Source organism: Canis lupus, chromosome 7 (genome assembly GCF_011100685.1).
Source record: "Canis lupus familiaris isolate Mischka breed German Shepherd chromosome 7, alternate assembly UU_Cfam_GSD_1.0, whole genome shotgun sequence".
Classification (NCBI taxonomy): Eukaryota; Metazoa; Chordata; class Mammalia; order Carnivora; family Canidae; genus Canis; species Canis lupus.
The window spans coordinates 80481787-80504601 of NC_049228.1; the positions used below are offsets into that span (position 1 = coordinate 80481787).

General features: G+C 55.5%; 1 protein-coding gene across 10 annotated transcripts in view; it reads left to right on the forward strand.

The window, feature by feature from the left end:
• The window catches only part of LOC119872627 (zinc finger and BTB domain containing 7C), a 335100-nt gene that overhangs the window by 217124 nt on the left and 95161 nt on the right, over window positions 1-22815 (forward strand). Inside the window, exon 1 of one of the 10 annotated variants that reach the window (XM_038544003.1) lies at window positions 3260-3389. The exons of 6 other annotated variants lie outside the window; for them this stretch is intronic. The gene's annotated coding sequence lies outside the window, so the exon portion shown is untranslated. Of the gene's footprint in view, window positions 1-3259; window positions 3390-9262; window positions 9606-14063; window positions 14136-15572; window positions 15700-22815 lie in introns of those variants that run through there. 3 more of the 10 variants (XM_038544002.1, XM_038544004.1, XM_038544001.1) reach the window with 3 other exon arrangements.

The window sequence follows — 22815 nt, forward strand, 5'->3', positions numbered from 1 at the left end:
CTGCCAGGGCCCACCAACAGCCATTCAGAACAGGACACACTTCCTCCAACCTCATGGATGGGAGGAGCCAAAGTTGCCTCCCCCTGCACCATTGCCCCCACCCCCAAGGCCTCCATTTACCGAAGAGAATGGCGAGGAACTGGAAGGAGGAAGGATTTGCCCAAGGACACTGGGGCCCATAGAGGCAGAGCGTGGGCAAGAAAACAGGGTTTCCATGTTCCCGTTCAGACCCTGCTCTGAAGCATACCGGCCTGTGGCTTTTGGGAAACCCTGTTCAGCTTGTGGCCTGTTGGGGCCAGTGTTAGGAGAAAGCCAGCCAGGGCTTGTTTGCCTGACACCTTTGCAGCCCTCCCCAAAGGCAAACCACCCGTCATTTGTGATGGGTGCCCTTGGCAGCAACTACAACACATCCACCAAAGCAAAGAGAAGTTGAGAAGGAGGCCAAGCGGGGAGCTGGTGTTTGCTCCTGCTGGGAACCTGGGCACATTGAACTTGTCAGCTTGTCCGGCCCAGATACCATCTCGTTCCTGCTTGGCACAAGTTTATCGAGCCCATGTGTTCCTCCTTGGCAAAGGCCTTGAAGGGAAAGGAAGTGGGACTGTCCCCAGGCATTGGGGCAGTTGCCTGCTCCCCACCCTGATCCGTCTCTAGCCCCTCGACACCCCACCGATACCTCTCGGCAGGCGGCCAGCTGAGTAGAATTAGCATTTCTTCTGCAGGACTGAGCACAGACAGACACTTGGGATCTTGGGGTCTGTTTTGGTTTGGGGCTATGGAGTCAGGCTTTTACCTGGGAGTTTGTGTTTAACATGCTCTTATGGCATTTTGTAGGTGTCAGGGACTCTTCTAAGCACTTTACAAATATTGGCTCAGGTCATATGCCCAACACCTTTTCCAGAACAGGGAACTGAGGCAGAGAGAGAAGGTGCTTAGGGTCACACAGTGAGGGATGGCAGAGCGAAGATTTAGGGTTTGGCTCCAGAGTCCACACTCCCATCTGGGATTCCTGGCCGCCTTTCTGCTGGGACCACCAGAGTTTCGCAGTTTTGACAAATAATTGAACCCGACCAAATCTGTTTCCTCACCTCTACAGTGGAGATAATAGTAACCGTGCCTGAACCCCTGGAACAGTAGCTTTGGGAAGTGTGAACGGAGGGCTGGTTCTTATCTGACCACCTTCCCAGCGGCGGTTGACTCATCCCACGGCCCGTTTGTCCTCCGCAGGTTAGCAGTCTCTGGCGGCCATGGCATGAGGGACCAGCAACTCGCCAGGGACAGTGCTGGACCCCATTGCCTGCCGTGACCCCATGTTCAGCCCCAAACTAAGCACGCTGTCTAGTGGTTACGTATATGGTATTTCTTTTATCATGGTTTTTATGTGATTTTTCTTGCTATTAATACCTTGTGTACCGAACAGCTCTCCTTGGTGCATATGGCAAAAGCCACGGGGAGGAAGCCAGCAGAGGCACCCATAGCTCTGCTCCCCCAGTTGGCAGCTACTTTGCCCTCACTCCCCCTCCAGAACTGCAACATGCCCAATCTTAAGCACTTTCAGCTAGAATTCTGGCCTGTGTCCAGAAGATGCCTGATTCCACCCCCAAAGCTTAAGGCTGGGGAAACCCTGCGAGTGGCCTGTAGGGGCCAGGCCCAGTGCAGGACACCTGGAGTGGCCCCCGGAGGGCTCCGTCTGCTCTCTCTCAGCCCTGTTCTCTCCCCTCCATTACCCAACATCATCCCTGTGTCAGGAAACAAATTTTCCAGGGGTATTAAACTTTACTTTATAATTTTTGAGTCTCTACTACTCCCAAGTACCTTAATTCCAACCGCCCCTGCCTGCCCCATTGAAGCAGGGAAAGGGAGCAGAGGTTATGATGGTGGGAAATGGCATAATTTGAGCCCAGGGAAACGTCACAAGGCTTCTCACCCAGTGTTTGGACGGTGCCCGTGTTCTTAAGAATGAATGTAAGAGGGATTTTGACCAGCCACAGCAGCCAGAACCTGGTGGCCACCTCACATGGCCAAGGAAAGTGACTAAGGTTCAATGGGTCACAAGGAGGCAGTGGGACAATAAAATGATAGGCCCTTTTGTGCACTGGACCTTCCGTGTGCTTTCTCTGACAAATGAGACTTGACTTGATCCTCACACAGATTCTTGAGGGCAAGATCTACCCTCCCTACAGACTGGACGACCGAGGTCCGATGAGGGAAGTAGGAGGTCATAGGGAGCAAGCAAGGAAAGCGGAGCCCTGTGGGGCTGGTGGCTCTCCCCACTCTCGCCAGCCAGGCATCTCGGTACGGATGTGCCTCCCGTGGCTGTGCTGCGTGGGGCGCGCAGGTCGCGCCGGTGTTCATTTTGGCCTCCTTGTTGATCCTTATCTTCTCATTGCTTCATTTTCCCTCCTTATTTTTTTGTGTGTATGTTTATCTACTCACAATGTACTGCAGGCACGTGTGCACCCTGCTTCAGATCCTTTTGGAAGAAGATGCGTTATACACGCACGGTGGGACCCAGGATGTCGTTGTTAATCATTTCATAAGGTCTCCCATGGGGGAGATATTTGCATATTAGCCAAGAGTTTCTTTAGGAAAACCTCAGACACACCCTGTTTCCTTAGGAACAGAGCAAGGACGTGGGCCTGTAGAGGCTCTGAGGAGACTTGCCTCTCCCACGGCCTGAGTACACCGCTATTTCCAATCTTGTTAGAGTCACATAGCTCAACTGGAAATTAAGTAGACCCCCCAAAACTCTGGCTTTTCTAGTGTAGCCCCGTGGTTCTCAGCCTGTGCAGGGAGGAGCAAAGCCTGGAATCCTGAAGCCTCCATCCCTCCCCACCGAGATGACCATATGCCATACCGATGTGTGACAGCATCAAGAAGAAAATAATTGAAAAGTTCAAAGAAATAAAGTCCATACGACATACTAGAGAATATTAGGGGTCCAGGGAAACCATATTTATTTGTCTTCTTCCTCTCCCTGGAACATGGCCAAGAAGTGGCAGGAAATAAAACCACATCGAACCAAGAGAAGTCACAGAACACCTGCTAGAACACTTGTTCTCTGGGGCACAGGTCACTGAGGGCCCACAGGCTCCTGTTTGACGCACACTTCAAACTAGCTTGGTTTTCTCGTTTCCAACCTACATGGGACCAGCTGGAGCAAATGAGAACGGGGGTGAAGGATGGCTAGTGAACACTCATGGTTGGGGGCTCAGGGAGGCAGCGCTGGCTGATGACTGGCACCGTTGGGGTGACTTTGGGTTATGCAAGCGTCTTCGGATTGTTTAAGCAATTCCCGTGAGGGACTTGGACGTTTTGCAGTAACAGCGTGGCTTGGAGGAGGACGTCTTGCCTAATCCGAGTACACAGAAGTTGGCCAGAGCCGCCTGCAGGTGAGAACTGAGGAGGCGAGAAGCAGGGGCAGGGATGGGGAGTGGGGTAAGAGCGCCTCGGCAAGTGCTCACCTTAACGTGGTTGGTGTGGAAAACAGGCTGGGGAAAGGGCCCTTTCCTAATCTACAGGCCAAAACACATAACGTTTTTCTCAATGTGCGTGTATTACTTTCAAGATGAGGAAAGTTGAAGCTTTATTTTCTGAGATGAAAGGCAATCCCAGAACCCAGAGGGCCCGAGAGGACCGCAGAGTGGGGAGGGCGACCCCGAGAGAGGTGGCCGGGGTGAAGGTCACCCGGGGAGGCCAGTTGTGGGCGGGCCTGGCCCCAGGAGCAGGCCAGCCGCAGTGTCCTGGCCCCGCTGTCCCTGGTCCAGCACGGCCCTCGTCCTGCCCCAGAGAACAAACCCCAGCGGAGTGCAGGCCCGCCTGGGCCTCCTGCAGGTGCGCTGAGCCCTCCAGGGGCTCCTCTAGGCCCTGCAGAGGCCCGGATCCAACCCCTCCAGGCTTCCCGGCCTCCAGCCCCCTGACCGAGGCCCGCCCCGCCCCTGTCCCTGGCTGGCGGCCCTGCTGCCCCTGTGCCTGTGCCCCGGGCCTCGGTTCCCAGAGCCCGATGGAGAAGGGATGAGTGGGAAGCACCAGATTCCAGGCTGTGCCCTCACCTTCTTGTGAGCTCTGGAGGCACAGAGCCTGGGCCCCTGACCCGGCAGCCAGTTCCCAGCCATAAGGGCCGGCCCTCCGAGTGTCCTGGGCTGCGCCTGGGGCTGCAGTCGTGGCGCTGCGCCCTCGCAATGCCCTTTTGTGGGGCGCCTGACCTCACCGCTGTAGATTTGGGTCAGTTGTCGTCTTGGTGCCGCCTGAACCCTAGCTGACATTTTATCTCTCCCTCCTCCCTCCTCCTCCCTCTTCCCTCCCTCCCTTCTCTCTCTCTCCCTCCTCCTCCCTCCTCTTCCCTCCCTCCCTCCCTCCTTCCTCCCTCCTTCCTCCCTCCTTCCTCCCCCCTCCATCCTCCTCCCTCTCTCCTTCCATCCTCCCTCCTCTCTCCCTCCCTCCTTCCCTCTCTCCCTCCCTCCCTGCCTCCTTCCCTGTCTCCCTCCCTTCCTTCTCCTTTGACCCTAGCAATGAGCCCCCTGGGCCTTTCCCCAGCCCCAGTCAGCAAGGGGCTGTAACAAGGAAGCCAGCTCCTGCCCCTCCCTTGTGGAGCACAGAGGGGTGCGGGTGCTGGTGTGGGTGCAGTCCAGTGCCTCCACTTACTACTCAGGCAGGTTATCTGAACTTCTTGGACCTCAGTACCTTTATCTGTAAAATAAACATGCTAGTACTCACCTTGGAAGCTTTGTTGTAAGGATACAATCAAGGAAATGACTGTAAAGCCTTTCGTATGTTTTCTGACCCATACTGGGTGCTCAGCACCTGGGAGGTACACCGTGACGGCCTCTACTAGTACGGGAGCGTACACAGCCAGCCCACATCATTTCCACTATATTCACTGAACTATCCCTTTAAAGGCCTAGAGAACAGTGGGCCCAGAGTATTCCCGGTCTAGTTTGTGGGTGGAAGATGGAGATGGGACAGGACCTGGCTGTCCCCCAAGGCAGTAGGTACCCCAGTCCAGGACTAGCCCACCCAGCCTCTGGTGGCCTCCAGTCACTTGTGACTGTTCCACTTTGGGGCTAGCGACTTCAGATCCTTGGGCCTCCCTCCCTTTGGTGCCGCATGAAAGGAGAGTTGGAGTGCTGCCCACACCCCCAGGGCTGCTGAGCAGTAAATAAGAGGATGCTCCCCCAGCACTCAGCCCGGTGCTGACCCCTACCACCTGCTGAGGGCTCCAGGGGGGCTTGCTGGGACTGTTGGCAAGTGACACCCATCTGACACAAGAGCTGGCCCTGGAAAAGCTGTGAAACCAAATCCTGTGTTCCCACTAACTGGCTTCTTCACTTTGAGGAGGCTTCATCTTTGCCTGGGACCATCCTGGGAAGACAGTGACTCTGAACACCTCGGCGACAAGTACACCATCTCCCCCTGCTCCGCTGGCTCACGGGCAGGCCCACGGGCACACGGTGGAGCGCGAGATAGCTTACGTGGCACAAACGGTGATTCTCTACAGCACCTGTGTGCCAAATGTAGATTCTTTCTTAATTTTCTTTTCTTTTCTCTCTCTCTCTCTCTTTCTCATATTCATGTATCCATCCCTCCATCCATCTCTCATCTCCTCATCTGACAGGACCACCTGCAAGTATTTCCTCTCTCCTTACCATGGGCAGATTACAGCTATAGAATTCATGCACCAAAAGTTTCTATTTCCCAATGACTTCCACCTTTCATCTACATTTTATTTTTTGAACTTTTAGGACGATCATCAACTTTTGTGAAAATCTATTAAGCTCTGTGGGCTGTCTTCCCAGAAGAAGGAACATGCTCACGCCCTCATACAATCTTGCATACTGACTAGTGGGGGTTTTGTGAATCCTCTGAAGGCCCCTCCCCGTGCCCCCAGACACCCTGGTCAGGACCCCTGCAAACATAAGAGCTTTCTTATGGAGACAGCCCTGCATCTCAGAGGCAACAGATAGCAGTTTAGGCAAGCACTCAAGGGCCCCCCCATATTTAGGCTCCTTTGACTGGCGTGCTGGGCCCCAGCTCCTTCCCATCCTATCTTTCCTCAGGCCAGTCCTTCCCTGGGGCTGTCACCTCGCCTTTCCCCCGCTTCTTCCCTACCCTTTATCTACCTCTCACCCACAGTTCAAGTATGTGATGGCCTCCTCCGAGGGATGGAGAGCTCAGGGAGGATGTGGAGCCTCAGCAGACAGGGGAGAGGCCCCGTTTTATAGGCAGGAAAACAATGAAATGCACTGAAACCTGAGCTCCTAGCACTTCAGTGCAAGCTGGCCAGGAGGGGTGGGGGACAGAGAAGGACGTGCCAAGCGGGGCTTTTCCCTCCTGCCTGGTCTGAGTCTGAGGAATTCGGCAGTGGGCTGTGGTGAGACACCCTGCCTCCCGGTTCTGGCACCTAGTGAGTGTGGAACTCTGGACAGGCCACTGGCCACTTCAACAACGCAGCCTTAGTTTCCCTATCTTTAAAAGAGGTGCGCGTGGCTGGTGAGGGCTGGGCAGGGTGCAGGGGATGCTGGCAGCGGCGCTGTGGTGAAACGTCAGATGTGCCACCTTTCTGGAAAATGCAATTTAGCACTATCAGGTGAGGAGCCATAAAGGTCTTCATACCCCTTTCATCCATTTTTTTCTGGGAATCCGATCTAAGGCAGAAGGCCCAAAGAGGGAGTAGGCATGCACAAGGACGTCCCGCCAACAGTGTCCGAGACATGGAAGGGTCTGAGAGCAGGGAGGGTCCCTGTGCGGCGGTGGTTTGGCCACTCCCTGGCATCCTCTGCAGTGCCTGCACATGCTCAGTGCAGATGCAACCCAGGAGCTGGAAAACCTCCTCCTTCTCCCCGCCCCCGCACCCCAAAACACACCTGACATGGCTCCTCAGGGCCCTGACTTGGCAAAGGCCACACCGCCCCCTTGCCAGGCCCCCTGCCTCTGACACGTGAGCGTGCATCCCCTGGGAGTCAGAAAACAGAGATTAGGGGTTCAGATTCTCATGAGTGGGCCTGAGGTGAGGCCCAGGAATCTGCATTGTAACCATCTGCCCAGAGACGCCAGCAGGGGCTCAGAAGTCCACGTTGGGAGAGGCGTCACCGTGCCCCAGCCACGGGACCCCGACCTCCCGCACACCACACAACCCACCCACGGCGCAGCACTTTTCCTTCTCAGCCACGAAGCTCAGACTCTTTGGCAAAACTCCTGAATGGCGTTTGTTCTGGATCCGGTGAGCCTGCTGACGGTGCTGAGCAGGTGACCCTTTCGTGTCCCCTTGGAGATGCACCAGATGGCACCTATAGCCTCACAGGAGGGCCTGGTCTGAGGCTTCAGCCTGGGCTTACCTCTGTCTCGCTCCGGTTTCTCCTCCTCTGTGCGAAACCCCCAAATACTCTCAGCTCCCTCCTGCAGGTCTCCAGGATAAAGAGTAAGTTTTAGAGGTGCTCAGTGTGACCTGAGTCCAATCCTGACTCTGAGCTGCCCTTCTGTAAAAGGGGAATAATAACCTTTGGACCTCAGAGTTTGCTGTTGAGGATTGAACTAGATAATGCAATGCAAAGCCCTCTTGGCACAATGCTCCTGGCTACTGTAATTATGGTAATTCTCCTGTCCTTGGGGGTTAACAGCGAGTTTTCTTTGATGAGGTCCTTGTAGGAGGCCAGGCCCTTGTTTTGATCTGTATGGTAGCCATCCTACAAGCCTAACCTTGACCTATGGAAAATGCCAGGAGAAAGCCCCTGGCAGGGGACTTTCCAGTCTCTTCCAGGAGAAAGTCCCTGCCACCCTCCGGGTGTGGTGAAGGTGCCTGGGCAGACCCTCCGGCCTGGCTAGTTTGTCGGGGCCTGGGGAAAGGCTAGCTGGGGGCTGTCCTGGCCATACCTGATGGCCCGTGGAGGTGGCATGCTGACCAACACTAGGGGTGAGGCTGACCCCTCTGCGGGAACACGCGGGAGCCCACATTAGAACAGGTGCTTTTGGGAGGGCGTTGGAGCCTGTTGACCACTTCATCCAACAAAGAAACTGCTGGTGCACAGCCTGTCCCCACCAGCGGTCAGCCACCCAGTGGCCCCTTGCACAGTACACCCACCCCCACACACACCTGCGCACCCCCACGTGCCCGCCTGAGAGCACACCCACGCGGTCCTGCCTGCATCTTCCCCATCCCCATCCCCAGCCTTCCTCCTCCTGACCACACACTGGAGAAGGGACACGCCGACCCCCAGAGAGTGTTTGTTCTGCCCAAAGTGTACCAACAACCTGGCCAGGTAATGGGGCCCTTGCACATTTGTGGGGACCCCGTAGGGACAGGCCAACTTTCAATTTGTTCGCTAAAGGGAACTTGGGTCAAGGCCAGCGTTGGTTGGCGGCTAGGAGCCTCAGCCCAGCCCTCAGGGCCCCCAGGAGGTCTAGCCCTGCCCACGGCTCCGGTCTTAGGGGTGTCATTTCATGTCAGGGGAATTACTTGTTTGTTTGGGTTGAGGTTCTTAGATTTGTTAGCTTTCTGAGTATAAATACCTCCTTTAAAAAGGCATCCCTAGAAGCACAGTGTTGCTTTGTGGAGCGGGCTATAGGTGGGGGGTGTGGGCTGGGGGCCCCCGGGCCTGGAGGCGGGGGCGCCATCCAGGGCAGCCGCTCTGCCCCACTGCCAGGGTGCTGGGGGCAAGTCCTGCCGGCCTGCACCCCCTTCCTGGCTCCGTGTGGGAGCTCTAATCCTGGCTCTCCGGGTCTCTGTCCAGGTGGCATCAGTGACCTGAGGCTGCTGGCCAGGGCCCCAAAGTGCTTCCCCTCAGGACCTGGTGGGGAGACAATGACGGCCTCGCCCCTGAGGTCAGGGCAGATGGCTGTCAGGTCCTGGTCTTTCCCTGCTGAGGGTCAGCTGCAGAGGATGGGGGAATGTCCACGTGTCCCCAGTTTATAGCCAAAGCCTAGAGTGGGGGGTCAGGGACAGGCAGTGTCACTGTAGACCTGGGAGGAGAGAGGGGAGGAGGGGAGGAAGCTGTGGCCTCTGGCTGGCCCTGCTGCGCCCTTTCCCACCAAGGGGTGGGCTGCCGGTGGCCAGGGCCTAGCTGAGCCTCCTCCTCCCCCAGCTCCCAGCATACCTGGAGTGGCCAGGGTTAGCCAGGGCTCTCGGCACTCTCCCCTCCTCCCGCTGTGGGTGCCTGAGTGCGTCACCCAGCGCAGCCTGGGAGGAGGGCGAGGCCCTGGCAGCCCTGGGGCCCTCAGGCTGTGAGCAGCAGTGCGCTGGGACCCTGCCACTGGCTCGGTCCATCATCTGTCCTATAGGCAGCCAGACTGTGAGCCCTTCCCTGAGTGCCAGCCGGGCAGGTACCTTCCCCTCACTTCCCCAGAGAGGGGGAGAGGTTGCTGGCACCCCGTGCTTCGCCGGCACCTCCCCTCAGAGGGCCCAGGGTCAGGACAAGCTCCGGCTGGCCTCTCAGCACACCTGAGAAGTGGGAGGCAGCTCCCCGTATGCGGGCCTCCCCTCTGGGCCCCACTCTCACCTTCCCACTCCCACAGAACAGGGCAGCCTTAGCGGCCACACAGCCTTGCTTCTCTGGATCGCTCCTGTGTACTTGAGGAAGTGGAGGCGTCTGGGCAAGGAGCTTGGCAAACTGCCGGTAGGTTCTGGATGAGGGTCTGCCCCCCAGCACTGAGGCAGAAATGTGTGTGGTATCGCAAACCACCGGGTTTGGGTGACCTTTGCGACCATTGGAAGGGCTGTTAGCGCAGCGCTTAGATTCGGTTTGCCGCTGCTTCTCCGAGCTTGATGCCAGACGGCAATGAATCCTTACTCGGGTGGGCATCTTAATACGTTTCAGGGAAATCTGGTCTGTGGAGCAGACTGCTAGAGCCTCCGATTACAGTAAAGTCCCAGAAAGTCTCTTGTGATCATCATATAAGCAGGGGGTTCAGGACAGCAAGGGCTCGCCTTGTCATCAGATCAGGGAAGCCACAGGGCCGCAGGCAGAGGCTGGTGTGCCCTTCCGTGCCACCTCTTTCTCTGGCTCCGGCCCGTTGGGTTGAGTTTTCTCTCAATTTTCCTCAAAATGTAATTAAACATTCGTTAAGGGCAGCCCCGGTGGCTCAACGGTTTAACGCCGCCTTCAGCCCAGGGCGTGGTCCTGGAGACCCAGGATGGAGTCCCACGTTGGGCTCCCTGCATGGAGCCTGCTTCTCCCTCTGCCTGTGTCTCTGCCTCTCTCTCTCCTTCTGTGTCTCTCATGAATGGATAAATAAAAATCTTTAAAAAAAGAAAAAAAAAAGAAACATTCGTTGAGCACCTAAGGAGCACAGAGTGGGATGTCAGATGGAAACTGTGTGCACTCTAGTAAGAGGGAGGGAGGCGAGGAAGGGGAGAAGGAGGAGAGAGGAGGGAAGAGAGAGAGGAGGGAGGGGGAGGGTAGAGAGAGGAGGGCGGGGGAGGAATGCCAAGATCAAGACCAACTGCCTTAACCTGCTACCATGCTACTGATGCTACTACGGGTACTCTCCTATCCAGTGTGGTGTGATTATGAGTGACCGTCTCCCCTCTGTTTCACGCACTCTCTCTAATAGAGAAGAATGTCATCTGTATTTCAAATATAATTCACATATATTAATATTACCTTAAAAATGTATGTCCTTAGAAAGAAACATTTATCTATATATTATGTATCGGAGGAAAACTAGAGTTTTTCTTCCTTGATTTCAGAGGTCTCCATCCTGCCACTCCCTTGCCTTTTTGATCAGGGTCTCAGTTTGCTCATCCCACAAAGTGGGCATAAAAATCCCTTCTCAGTCTGCCACCCGGGGTTGTGGAGAAGGCCAAGTAGGGTAACAGGTGTAAGAAAGCCAGGGAAAGCGAAAGCACCGCAGGCACACAGGTTGACATCATCTGAGGGGGTCGGGCCTCGGAGCCACGCTGGGGGAACAGGGATGCTGGGGTGGAGCCCCCAGATCAGATGGGCCCCGGCTCGGTGCTGCTTCTCTCTGGGTGAGTGCTTCCTCCAGACAAGCCCCAGTTTCCATGCTTGCGTGGCAGGGTGTGCTGTGGGGGTGGTGGCCAGTCACAGCCAAAATGTCAACAGGACGCACAGCAGAAGCCAAGCCCTCTCTAAGCCAGCCCGAGTACTGCTGGGCCAGGGATCTCCTCTGGTCCATCTGTTGGCACTTGCGGTGCTTGGAGAAGGAAGGCCACACAGCAGCAGAGCCCTAGACCTTGCAAAGCTCTGGCTGGTCATCGCATCTCACCCACTGTCCCCGTTTACAGAGGACGAAGCTGAGGATCTAGGAGGCTGTGTGATGACATTCCCAAGGCCACACAGCCCGGCAGTGGCAGAGCCAGGACTAGATGCCTTCTACTTGTTAACCAGGTCTCAGGTTCTCTCAACAAACTTCTTCCGTCCCCCACATATTTGCTGGGGGCCTACGGTGTACATAGGGGCACATGGTGAAAAGGACACACGGGGTCCCTGCCCACAGGCAGCCTCTGTTCTAGTGGGAGAGATAATCAAAAAATAATTCAGGAGGCAAACAGTTAAAAACAAGTATGCAAGCGGCATGAGTGCTTCGATCAAGGGTCTGTAATGGATGATGGTGAAGGAGGTTTCTAATTTATCTGTGGTGTTCCAGGAAGGCTTGTTGGAGGAGGTGATGTTTCTGCAAGACCTGACATAGGGGTAGAGCAGAGCATGTGAGGCCAAGGAAGTCACACTTGCAAGGCCCCACAACAGTAAGGAAAAGGAACTCACCAGAGGATGGGCGGGGCGGGGGGGGACAGGGGTGACCTTAGGGAGAGAAGTGGGGATTTTGCTGAGCCGCAGGGGCCATGGTGAACAGTTTGGATTGCATTTCAAGTGCCCTGTGATGCGACCAGATGCATGTTTTGAGAAGATTACCTTGTGGCACTGGGCTGAAGGAGCAGGACAGGAGTGGGAGCAGGGCGACCAGTTAGGAGGTCCCTGCAGAGGTCAGGGTGACAGGGGATGGTGGCCCGGCTGAGGGCACTGATGGAGGACGTGGCAGGAAGAGAGGGGATTTGAGATCTATTTTAGAGATACAATTGCAGATGGATGGCCTGCCAAGGGTGGGGTTCAGGGCCAGCAGGGAGGGAGGCAGCAGGCCTGGCTCTGAGTTTCCAGCTTGAGTAATGCTCAGGCCCCGTGTGTGCCCTGCAAATTCTCTAGGGAAGACTTGCCCCCTGCGCTTTTTACTGATCTGCCCCCCCCCCCCCATCTCAGCCTCCTCCCCAGCTAATAATAGCCTCCTGGCTCAGGGACAGTCAGCAGCCTGCTTGCAGCTGGAGAAACTGAGGCACCATCAGCAAAGCAAGCTGCTCCTAAGAGAACTTGCAGGAGTAAGACAAAGAGCCAGGGCTGAGCCCCAGAAGCAGCCTGCCTTTGGGCACCAGGCTCTTAAAGACTGGTGTCATGTCCAGTTGTAGTTACCAAGCCCTGTGACCTCGAGCAAGTGATAAGACCTCTCTGAGCCCATTTAAATGAGAGGATCTACCTCCCGGTGTGGTTGCAGGGCCCAAGTGGGCCGGGGAGACCCTCATCCAGATCGCAGGGTTCGTCTCCCTACCCCCACTCTATACATGTGCACACTTGTCCAGAAGCCATCTGTGTGCCTCTGTCACAGCTGATGACCCGCCGCTCCTAAAGTTCAAGTTAAGACAGTAGTAGATTTGCTCCCTGGGCTTCTGTTTAGCCTTCTGAGCCATGCTGGGTGGTTGAAGTAGGAGCTTTCATCCTCCCTGGAACAAGAGTGAGTCGTGGGTTTGGAGGCAGATGTGAAAAGCAAGGCGTCTGTAAGTAGAGCCCGTTTCCAAGCGCTCTGACCGACCTGACCCAGGAAGAGGGGTGGGGGTGAGAAAGAGCGGGGAGCAGAGGGGGGTGAGCAAGAGGGAGGGGGCCCAGGAAGGAGCCACATCCCAAAAAGAAAGGCACAATAACAGATCTAGAGGCTGGCCCGCCCAGAGCCCCTTCCGCGGCCCCCACCCCCTCTGAGACTTCCTATTCCCAGGAGGCACCTGGCAGGGGGACTGAGAACAAGGAGACAAGGCTGGAGGGGCCTAGGGTAGGGCTTCCCACTTCTTGCCCAGAGTCCTTCCGAAGGGCGTGTCCCAACTGGGCACACACAGACAGTCATTAAGGGGGAGGGCGGGGGGGGAGGGGTGAGGAATGACACTGCCGGCCACTGCGGGACCCAGCCGGTGGGCTGGCCCCTGGCCAGCTCTCCCCCTTCCCTGGGCTCTTGGCTTCAGTAGCCTCAGCCTTGGCACCACCCACTGGCCTAACTCAGACACTCCTTCAGGTCGGGGCTGGAGCCCGGCTAGGAGGGGCCACCTGGGGGCAGGCTGGGCTAGGCACCGGCCCTCCACCACCCCTCCTGGCACCCTGCTCCACCACCCCTCTGCCCGCATCCAGCTCCAGCTGGGTTTGAGAGACGTGCTCCGATCCTCCCTCCCTCCCTCCCTCCCTCCCAAGCAGGCCCTGCCCTGCACTCTCTTTCAGCCTGAAGCTCCATCCATAAACTGGTTTCCCCCACACAGACCTCACCCTGATGCTGTGTTCACTGGGAGAACCTTCTAAACCAGGCAAGCCACCCCCCCTCCCCAGGCCTTCACTGTTGCACCTGACTTGCCTTCCTGCTCACAGGGACACAAACTTCCAGACCTGCCTGGCCCTCCTCCTGGAGCCCTTTCCCCGCTGAGCCCCTGCTTCCTCATTGCTCTCGGCCCCTTGTCTGCTCTGTAGAATTAGCACCCTGTTCCTTAAGGACGCTGCACAGCGCTGCACCTACTCTGCCTCACCTGAACCACCCCCCTGTGCTTTATCTCCCCACCAGACATGGGGCTCTGGGGGTGGCACCCCACTGCACCCATCCCACCCCACCTCCACCCCGGGGCCATTGAGGTAAACCCCTTATGGGCGCACAGCAAACGCTTTTGGATTGACACTGATTCCATCCGGGTCATGCGTTGGCACTTTTACCTACCGGGTCTGGGAGTGGAGCATGGAGTTACACATGATTGGATATTTAATTAGTGACTTTGTGGACAAAGGGATTTGACTTTTCTTTCTTTGGCTTGGGTGTTCCGGGAATACATGGTTTTTGATAAAAAGCTATAGAGTCATCCAATCTTGGAAACTGTCCACCTGCCCTGAGTAAGTACTTCCCCTCCTGAACTTCAGTGACTGCCTCCCTGATTGAGCACCCCCTCCCCACCCTACCCCAAGCCTCCCAGGCTCTGTTCCCCCACCCTGCCATCCTTGACCCTCCCGTCATAGCAAGGAGGGCCTGACAAACTCATTCCTGCCCTTGCCCGCCTGTGGGTATTTACAGTTTTAGAAACAGAGAGACCCTTCTGGCCTTCCTGAAGCAATTTTGCCTGCCTGGCAACAGGCTTTCTGCAGGGCGTGCCCCACGAAGGAATGAATCACTAACACTGGAATTTTAGGCAGGGGGCACCTGTTGGAGGAGATACTTTAGTCTGAACCATCTTCCTGGGGTTCTTGACCTTCATGGGCCGATGGACCTTTGGGATTTACATTTGGCTTTGTGGTGCTTGGAGGCCAGTGGCCTGCCCTTGGAAGAGTGGTAGAGGCTGCAGAGGGCCAGAACTCTGATTAGTCTTCCTAGCTTTGTGCTGATTCTCCAGGGCACTGAGGGCAGCTGATCATGGGGGAAGAAGAGCTCCCCTTGGCCCCTCCCCCAGCCTACAAGGGGTTCCTGATGCTTCCCCCCAGGCAGAGGACAGTTCCTGGGGAAGGGGGTGGCAGGTGTAAGAGCTTCCCCAGCCCGTAGTTTTCAAAAGGGTATATAGTGTGTGGCTATAAGGGTCAGCTTGAGAGAGGGTGCTGTAGCCCCACGTCTGTGATTGGTGGCTGGCCCACCCTGAATGTGGACTGTTGGATCTCTGGTTGGCATTTCTGAGTCAGTCTTAGCACGGAGACTAGGCAGTGGAGAGCCCGTTTGTGGGGGCATCCTGTCGATAGGGGCCCCCATCTCAAGAGGCCTCCTGACTCCCCTGGGCCAAACCCCAGGAGGACACCCTGGTGGAGGGAGCTGCTGTTCTGTGCTTACTTCCCGCACTCTCCTCTTTTTTTTTTTTTTTTATTTGCCACCAGAATGCTTGCAGTGTGGAGTTTGATTTGGTGAACAAGACCCTTTGAGAAGAAAACATAATTCTAGTAATTTCATTGGACTCGGGTTTCAAGCAAATGGAAGTAGAATTGCCTCTAAAAATAAAAGACACGCAGACTTGAGTAAAACAATAATAATAATAATAAAAAGCCGCCCTGATTCGAGATAAGTGGTGAGGCATTTTGTGAAATATTAGAGGGAAAGATAAATAAACGGCGAGCCCCAGGAGTCGGGGGAGGGGTGCGGGGCCTCCGCCACCCCCGGGCTTTGCTCTTTGCTTTCGGCTTTACCTTTGCGCAGGAGCTTCGTCTGCTGTTACCAAGTGAGGCTGAGGCGTGGGGCGCCCCTGGAGAGGTTGGCCCGTGCGCGCGGTGCAGGTGGACGGCAGGGGCTGGCGCCAGGCCTGGGCGCGCGAGGAGGGGGTGCGCTCTCCGGCCAGCCGGGAATCGATGACAACCTCCCGCCGGCTGCGGCTGCCGCAGGCTCCCCTGAGCAGCGCGGCCCCATCCGCAGCCCGGGACGCAGGCGGCGCTCGGGACGCGGGGCACACGGCCGGGGCTCCAGCGCGGCGCCCCCGGGGGCCAGGTGGGTGCGCGGCAGGTGGGTGCGCGGCAGGGTGGGGGGGAGCGCGGCCGGGTGGGGGGGAGCGCGGCCAGGTGTGGGGGTGTGCGGCGGGGGGGTGGGGAGGGGCCCCGTCGGGGCGCTGCGGGGACCCCCCCCCCCGGGCCCCAGGCGCGCGCCCCGACCCGCGGGATGGAGCGGCGGCGACCGCGGCAGCTTAAAGCCGCGCCGGGCCGGACCGAGGTGCCCGGGACCCGCGCTGGGCCCCTCCCCAGGCCAACGGGGCGCGCGGCCGCGTCCCTCCGTCTGCGGCGCAGGTCTCCGGGCTTGCTCCGGGGGCTGCATCCCTGCGGGCAGCCTTCGGGGCCGAGACCCCCCGACCCCCCAGGCGCGAGGGCCGCCCCGGGACGGAGGCGCGGAGGGAACCGGCGTTGCAGTGTCCTCGCCCTGGACGCCCGGGCCCCCCCGTGTCTGGGGCAAGCCTGGGGGGGGCAGGAGCCAGGGCGGCGCGGGCCGAAGTCGAGGTCCCGGCAAGGGCTGGAAGTTAAGGCGGGACCGGCAGAGGCGGCTCGGGAGCTGCAGGGAGTCGCCGCGGCCCCGGGGCTCCAAGTGGGTGCAGGGACCCTCCCGGCGCCCCGACCTGCCCACCTGCCCGGAGTCCCGCCGGGTCTCCCAGCCCCGGGGCTCGGCGTCCCCACCCCGCCGCGAGCGGTTCGCCCAGGGCGCGGGGCTGGCGGTTCCGCGAGTTCCCGGCTTCTGCCGTCCTGGCCGGGGGGCAGCGGGGCAGGGGGGGGGGCAGCGGGGCAGCGGGGCGGGGGGCGGGGGCGGGGGGCAGGGGGGCAGGGGGCAGGGGGCCGCTGTGCCCTTTCTTTGAACCCCCGGTGCTGGGCTGCTCGGGGGCAGCCCTGTCCCCGGGACTCGTTGGCAGACTGTCGGCACATCCCTTCTAATCCCTCTAAATGCAGAATTTTGAAAATATAAAGAAAGTGATTGAAAGAGTCAGGCAGTTTTCTCCAGATTCAGATTCAATAGAAAGTTTTGTGGCAGGGGAGGGGAGGAGAACTGGGTCACATTCGAGTTTAAGCTCCAGCCTTTCACCCGGGGGTGTCCTGGAGGATTAGAAGGATCAGGAACCTCCTCTGGATAGATCTCCAGAAGAGGAAAGGAACCTGGCTGTGGCCCTCTGCCCGTAAGGCCCAACCTGGGCTGAACAGCCGAAGAAAGCCACCCTCCCCAGAACAGCCAGGGTCAGCCAGTGCTCCGTCTCTCAGGGCTGGTGTCTGGTACTCTTTTCCTAAACTCTCCCAAAGTACCACACGTGGGGCAGCTGTCTTCATCATCCCCATTTTATGGGTGGGGAGGGACTGAGGTCCAGGGGCTACTGACTCCAGTGCTCCTTGCCCAGGACCATGGGACACCAATGCCACACCAGCCTGGTTCTAGAACTTCATGAAACTGGTAGATTTGGATCCCACCAAGCACCCCTGAGACCTCGGGAGAGATGCAGACAGGACTCGGGCCTGAGCCGCCACCCAGGGGAATCCACACAGAGAGATGAGGCTTGCACAGAATAGTGACCCTAGGTAGCCAAGTAGGCTGTCCTCAGCAGACTGCCAGGAGAGTACTTTGGGATCTGAGCACAGGCATTGTGGCAGCCAGCGCCGTGAAGAAGGGTTTCCAATGAGAAGTGGTATCGGGGCCGAACGGTGAAGGACAGAGACAGAGAGTAAAGGCCCAGAGGTCACAGCTCTCAGCCTATCCCGCCCTGTCAGTGCTGAGAGTAACCCAGAGAGAGTACGGGGCGGGGAGGGAGGAGGTGGGACATTCATACAGCAGGTTCTAGACTGCTTGGCACACCTTATCTCCCATAACTCGCGTCACCTGTCAGATACAAGCCACTAGCCCCACTTTGCAGATGAGGAAACTGAAGCTTAACGGGGTTAAATCCAGCTTATCAGTGACAGAGCCAGGAGTCAAAGCCACCCATTACACTACACGTCCTTTAGAATCTTATGCTCTAGTCAGGGATGCAGGAATCCCTCTGACATAATTATAGCACAACATAAAATGGTATGAAAGTGTTTCTGTTTCGAATCTCAGTTTCTTTCCATTCAATCATTTATTCAATAACTACTGTGTTGTCTAATGTGTGTTTCCCCGGCACCGTGCAAAGTGCCAGTAGGTGAAGTCCGACTTGGTCCCTGGGCTCTGTCAGTGGGAATAGCAATAGTACAACCTTCAGTGGCGATTGAGTGGATGCCATGAGACGATATGTGGAAAGGTATTCCAGAAGCACTGTCCCGAAGGAGCAGCCGGGGGCCTGGGTGAAGAGGCGGGTGGGCAGTTGGAAGGATGAGCTGTCCCCATGCTCTAGTCACAAGGATTCATCCCTGGCTGGAGAAAACGCTGTGGAGGGCACACAGTATCCAGGAAGCTTGTTGAATGCCTGCAGCCCAGGTGATCTATCTGTGGTTGTGGGTTCCGAGAGGAGCTTTTAGTTTGCGCACATCCCAGCTGGAGATGACAAGAGCCCTGTGCAGCCTCCAGGAGGACTCGCCCCTCTCTGGAGCAGGGCCAGCCGGGCTGGGAACTGGCCCCAGAGCATCACCCCGCTGATGCATCGGCTGTCTGAGGCCGGGATGGCACTCTGCATACATACACACGGCTGGGGCTGCAGCTCCCAGGCCTCATCTGGCCGTTGGGGAGGCTTGTCCATGTTCGCAGGACTTGGTAGCAAAGCCAGCACTAGAACCCACATCTCTTGGCCATTCGTAGTTCTCAGAGCAGCTCACAGTAGCCTGCCAGAGCACTTCAGGACCCAGCTGTAAAGGCCAGGTTCCTTCCACCTGCTTGTACCCCCACTTCAGGGTCATTTCCTGATGCTCCTGTCCATCTCCATTTTAGCTGACCTGACATATCTGTCCTAATCAAATGGTGGCAGATGAATCTTTGAGACAGAGCAGGTCATAAATATTCCAGGACATTTGGCCTGTTAACTCTCCTTCCATCTTGAATGCTGTAATAGGTGCAAGATCACTACCTCTAAAATTAACCATCACTTTTGTGAGGAAGTTCACCTTCCTGATAAATCTTGCCTTGAAGCGAAGCCTGTCTAAGTGATGTTCCAGGGGCCTTCCTTCTTCAGAACTGACACTGACACTTCCCGTAGGACAGTTTTTCCGTCTTCCTTCTCTCCCTTCTTCCCCCCACTTTTAAAATCTCTTGTGTTTGGGGTCACAAGATCATATTGCATTCCTTCTTGATGTCATGGTGCCTGGATAAAGGCATATTCTCCTGATGTTGAGATGCTCAGCCTGGTAAGTGCGGTGAGCACCCAACTGGCTGTCCCGTGTTTGCAGCAATTACACAGGTGTATAATTGCATGGGGATGTTTGTTTGCTCAGCCCCTGCTCAGCTGTGCAGCCCTACAGGTTGGGCCAGGAAGAGAGCTGTTCAGTTTATTTTCCTTTGGCTGGGAACTACAGAGATGAATAGAGGGAGGGGAATCTGGGGCTGAGAGATTGTTGCCAAGAGCAATTTGGAGTCTCCTTCATATTAGTCAGAGACTGTGTTTTTCCTTTCTGAAGCTGCCCGCCTCATAGTAACTTCCACGAAGGATTTTCCCCCCATCTTTATGTGTGTGTGTGTGTGTGCGCGCGCGCACACACACACACGTGCCTGTTAGTTTTTGTTTTGATTTTTAACTTGCTGGACTTCTCATGACTTAGCACAAAAAAAAAAAAATAGCTTGGGGAATGGGGTGATGAAACAGGTCCTTTATACACTACATTTTGCATGTCATTGCTTAATAAATTTGAATAGTGATAGACCCCAAGGTATGATGGAGTGAGATGAGTAATTCCTTTGAAGGGAGAGTTTATCTTCAGTGGATGACTTTGAAAATTGCCACATAATTTAACTTTCCCTCTGCACATCTTGAGCCTGTGTTTAGAAAAAGAGGAATGTGGGCTGTCTTTTGTCGAACTCCCTTTTGTTCCGCTGGGAGAACCCTCCTCCATCGGGGCCTTGCCTGGAAGAAGACCAGTCCACTCTGCCCCCTTCCCTCTTGAAGTCACCCCCTGCGCCCCCTCCAGCATGCAGGAGGCCAGCCAGTGAGAGGGAAGCTTCCCCTGCCGGGGAAGAGCTCTTCCCCAATGGTGGCCTGGCTCACGTCCTCCTGGAGGACAGACTAGGAAAGCTGGCATCCCCAAAGCCTGCCCCTCCTAGGGCAGCGACCTAGGGCAGGATGTTCCGCATCAGCAGAGAAGTGAGTTCAAATTGAGTGGAGCAACGCTGAGACTCCAAACTGGAAAAATTGCCTAATAATACAGTACACGATCTAGGTCGGCTTTTTCAAATTAGATACAACCAGAAGCAAAAGTCCACGTGACCCTCCCAAATGATATCATAGAACCGAACTTGGCACACTCCTATTCCCAGGGCTCTTGCTTTTTTGGCTATGGAGTCTGGCTGACGATTCTGTTAAGCTGTTTCTGGAGTTAACAGGTTGGCCCTTTGGTCTTTGTGAAGTTATGGGTAAAGGCCACTGGAGAGAGGACGGTGACCCCAGCTTTTGTTACCGCCTGCCTTCCTGCTGCCTGCCTTAGGGAAGTCTAGCAAAGGCTGCATCACATCTATTAAGCAGAACCCTAGATACCAGGAAATTTTCTAGGTTTTTAAAAATAATAGCTGTATTGAGATATAACTAACATGCCATACAATTCACCCATTTGAAGTTGTGCAGTGGCTTTTAGGATATTCACCTATGTGCAACCATCCCCACAATCAGTTTTAGAACATTTTCATCCTGCAAAACAGAACTCTGTACCCATTTAGCAGCCTCTCTCCCATTTCATCTCAGCTCCCCAGGTCTGGGTCACCAATCATCCACTTCCTGTCTCTGAACAGATTTGCCTACCGTGGACGTTTCAAACCAACGGGATCATAAAATCTGTGGCCTCTCGTGATTGGCTTCTTTCCCTTTGGCTTTTCAGGGCTCCTCCACTTGTATGCATTAGTACCTCATTGCTTTTTACTTGTGAATGATATTTCTTATGTGTGTATACCGCATTTTATTTATCCATGCCTCAGTGGATAGGTGTCTGGGTTGTTTCCATGTTTGGCTCTTGTAAATAATGCTGCTGCGAACACTGTCACGTCCAGGTTTTTGTGCGGATGTCAGTTAGCATTCTCTCGAGTGTTTACCTAGCAGCGGAAATGCTGGGTCATACAGTAGCTCCACGTTTTACCTTCTGGGAAACTGGCAGACTATTGTTCACCGCGGCTGCACCGTTTTACATTCCCACCAGCAGTATATGATGATCCCAGTTTCTCCACGTCTTCGCCAGCACTTACTGGTGATATCTGCCTTTCTATTATAGCCATCACGCCTGCTAAGGGTTCATGTGCTCAAAGAAGCAATGCCCAGGAAATATCCTGGATTCCACTCCATCACATTCACTCGCCATGCTTCTAGTGAGATCCATTTCGACTTCTTGGTCCTCCTGCATGGCCGGTGGTTCCTCTGCACATCCCAGAGTTCTCTTCAGGTTTTCCCCGTGTGTTTCTGTAGGACGGTACAGGCTCCCGCGGTATGACGCAGGGGTTGGTGCTCTCATTCTGTTTTCCTAAGGAATGCTCAAATGCTCTGGAGAGTGGGCAGTGGGGTCTGCTCCCTCAGCCCTCCTCTCTCCAGCTCCAGCGGCTGATGGAAAGGGAGGAAGTGGGACTAATGGAAGTAAATGTGGACGAGTTGTTCAGTGCTTGGGGCTTTGAGTGGAGACCTAATGGAGATCCTGACCTTTTTATTCTGTTGAATGACCTCTCCAGGAGCACAAAGAAAGCTGTTGGAGAGGCCTGACCTCTTAACCAGGTGGCAGCTGGGTGATGCAAGGCTACCTCCTTCCTTTCTTACTGGGGCCTTGAGTTGCTGGCAAAACCCTACTGATTCATCCCCAATTGTTTGGTGTGACTGGGTGTTCCATTTCAGCTCCATGATGAAATCATTTTAGCCCGTTTTTACACCTGTGGGACTGATGGGGGTAACGCTCCTAATAAAGGTAAATTTGAGCTGAGAGGGACGGGGAAACCCACCTAGCTTGAAAGACTGCCAACGATTACCCCTTCACAGAACATTCTGAAGTCCTCGTCATGGTGTCCTTCTGGGGTACCATGTTCAATACGTGCAAGCCTCAGTGCCAGAAGTTCATTCCAATAGCTTCTGGGAAGTCACTGTCATCAACTTTGGCCAATATGCCCCCAAGAGCTGCTTGGATCAGGCTGTGCTACTCATTTACTCTTCACCTCCTTCAAACCAATGCTTAATGCAGCAGTTCCTACAACCTGAGTAGAAGGGATCACCTCTGAAACCTTTTAAAAGATTATAGGTGTCCTGGGTCCCACTTGGGAAAAACTGAAGAGACAACCAATTGCCTCAATGGTGGTTGTGATGGAGACTAAGAATACAGGTTGACCTCTCTGGGCCTTGATTTACTTTTTCAACATGAGAAATTGGGATAAGTTGGTGTTTTTTTTGTTGTTTTGTTTTGTTTTTTGTTTTTTGTTTTTGTTTTTGTTTTTTTAGATCTATTCATTTATTTGAGAGAGAGAGAAAAAGAAAATGGAGGAGGAGCAGAAGGCAAGGGATGATCTCAAGCAGACTCCTTGCTGAGCCTGGCACCCAATGTGGGGCTTGATCCCATGACCCTGAGATCACAAACCCGTTATTGGGACCACGAGCCAGACACCCAACTGACTCTGCCACCCAGGTGTCCCTAGATTGGTGTTCTTCAAAGGGATTTGCTGAACTGATCCAACACAGTCCTGAGTGGGTCTGTTTTTGCACAAAATGTTATTTGTACAAGAGGGCTTCAAAAAAAAATTGAGAAGTCCCTTGAGGAGATGGTTCCTGAAGTTGAGCTCTGACAATTCTGAACATCACCTTCTCAGAGGACGGCTGTCCCAACTTCTCAGAGGAGGGCATAACAGGAGTGGCCGATAGCCCGAAGTTGCTTAATAATGGAGCCATGCTCCTTGAGGGCAGGGCCCCCACTGCCCTGGCTGGCCACGTTCACACCTGCACCCCTTTCTTCTCCCACCCCCTCGGTGGTATCCCCAACTGCTTCCCTTGAAGCACCTGGA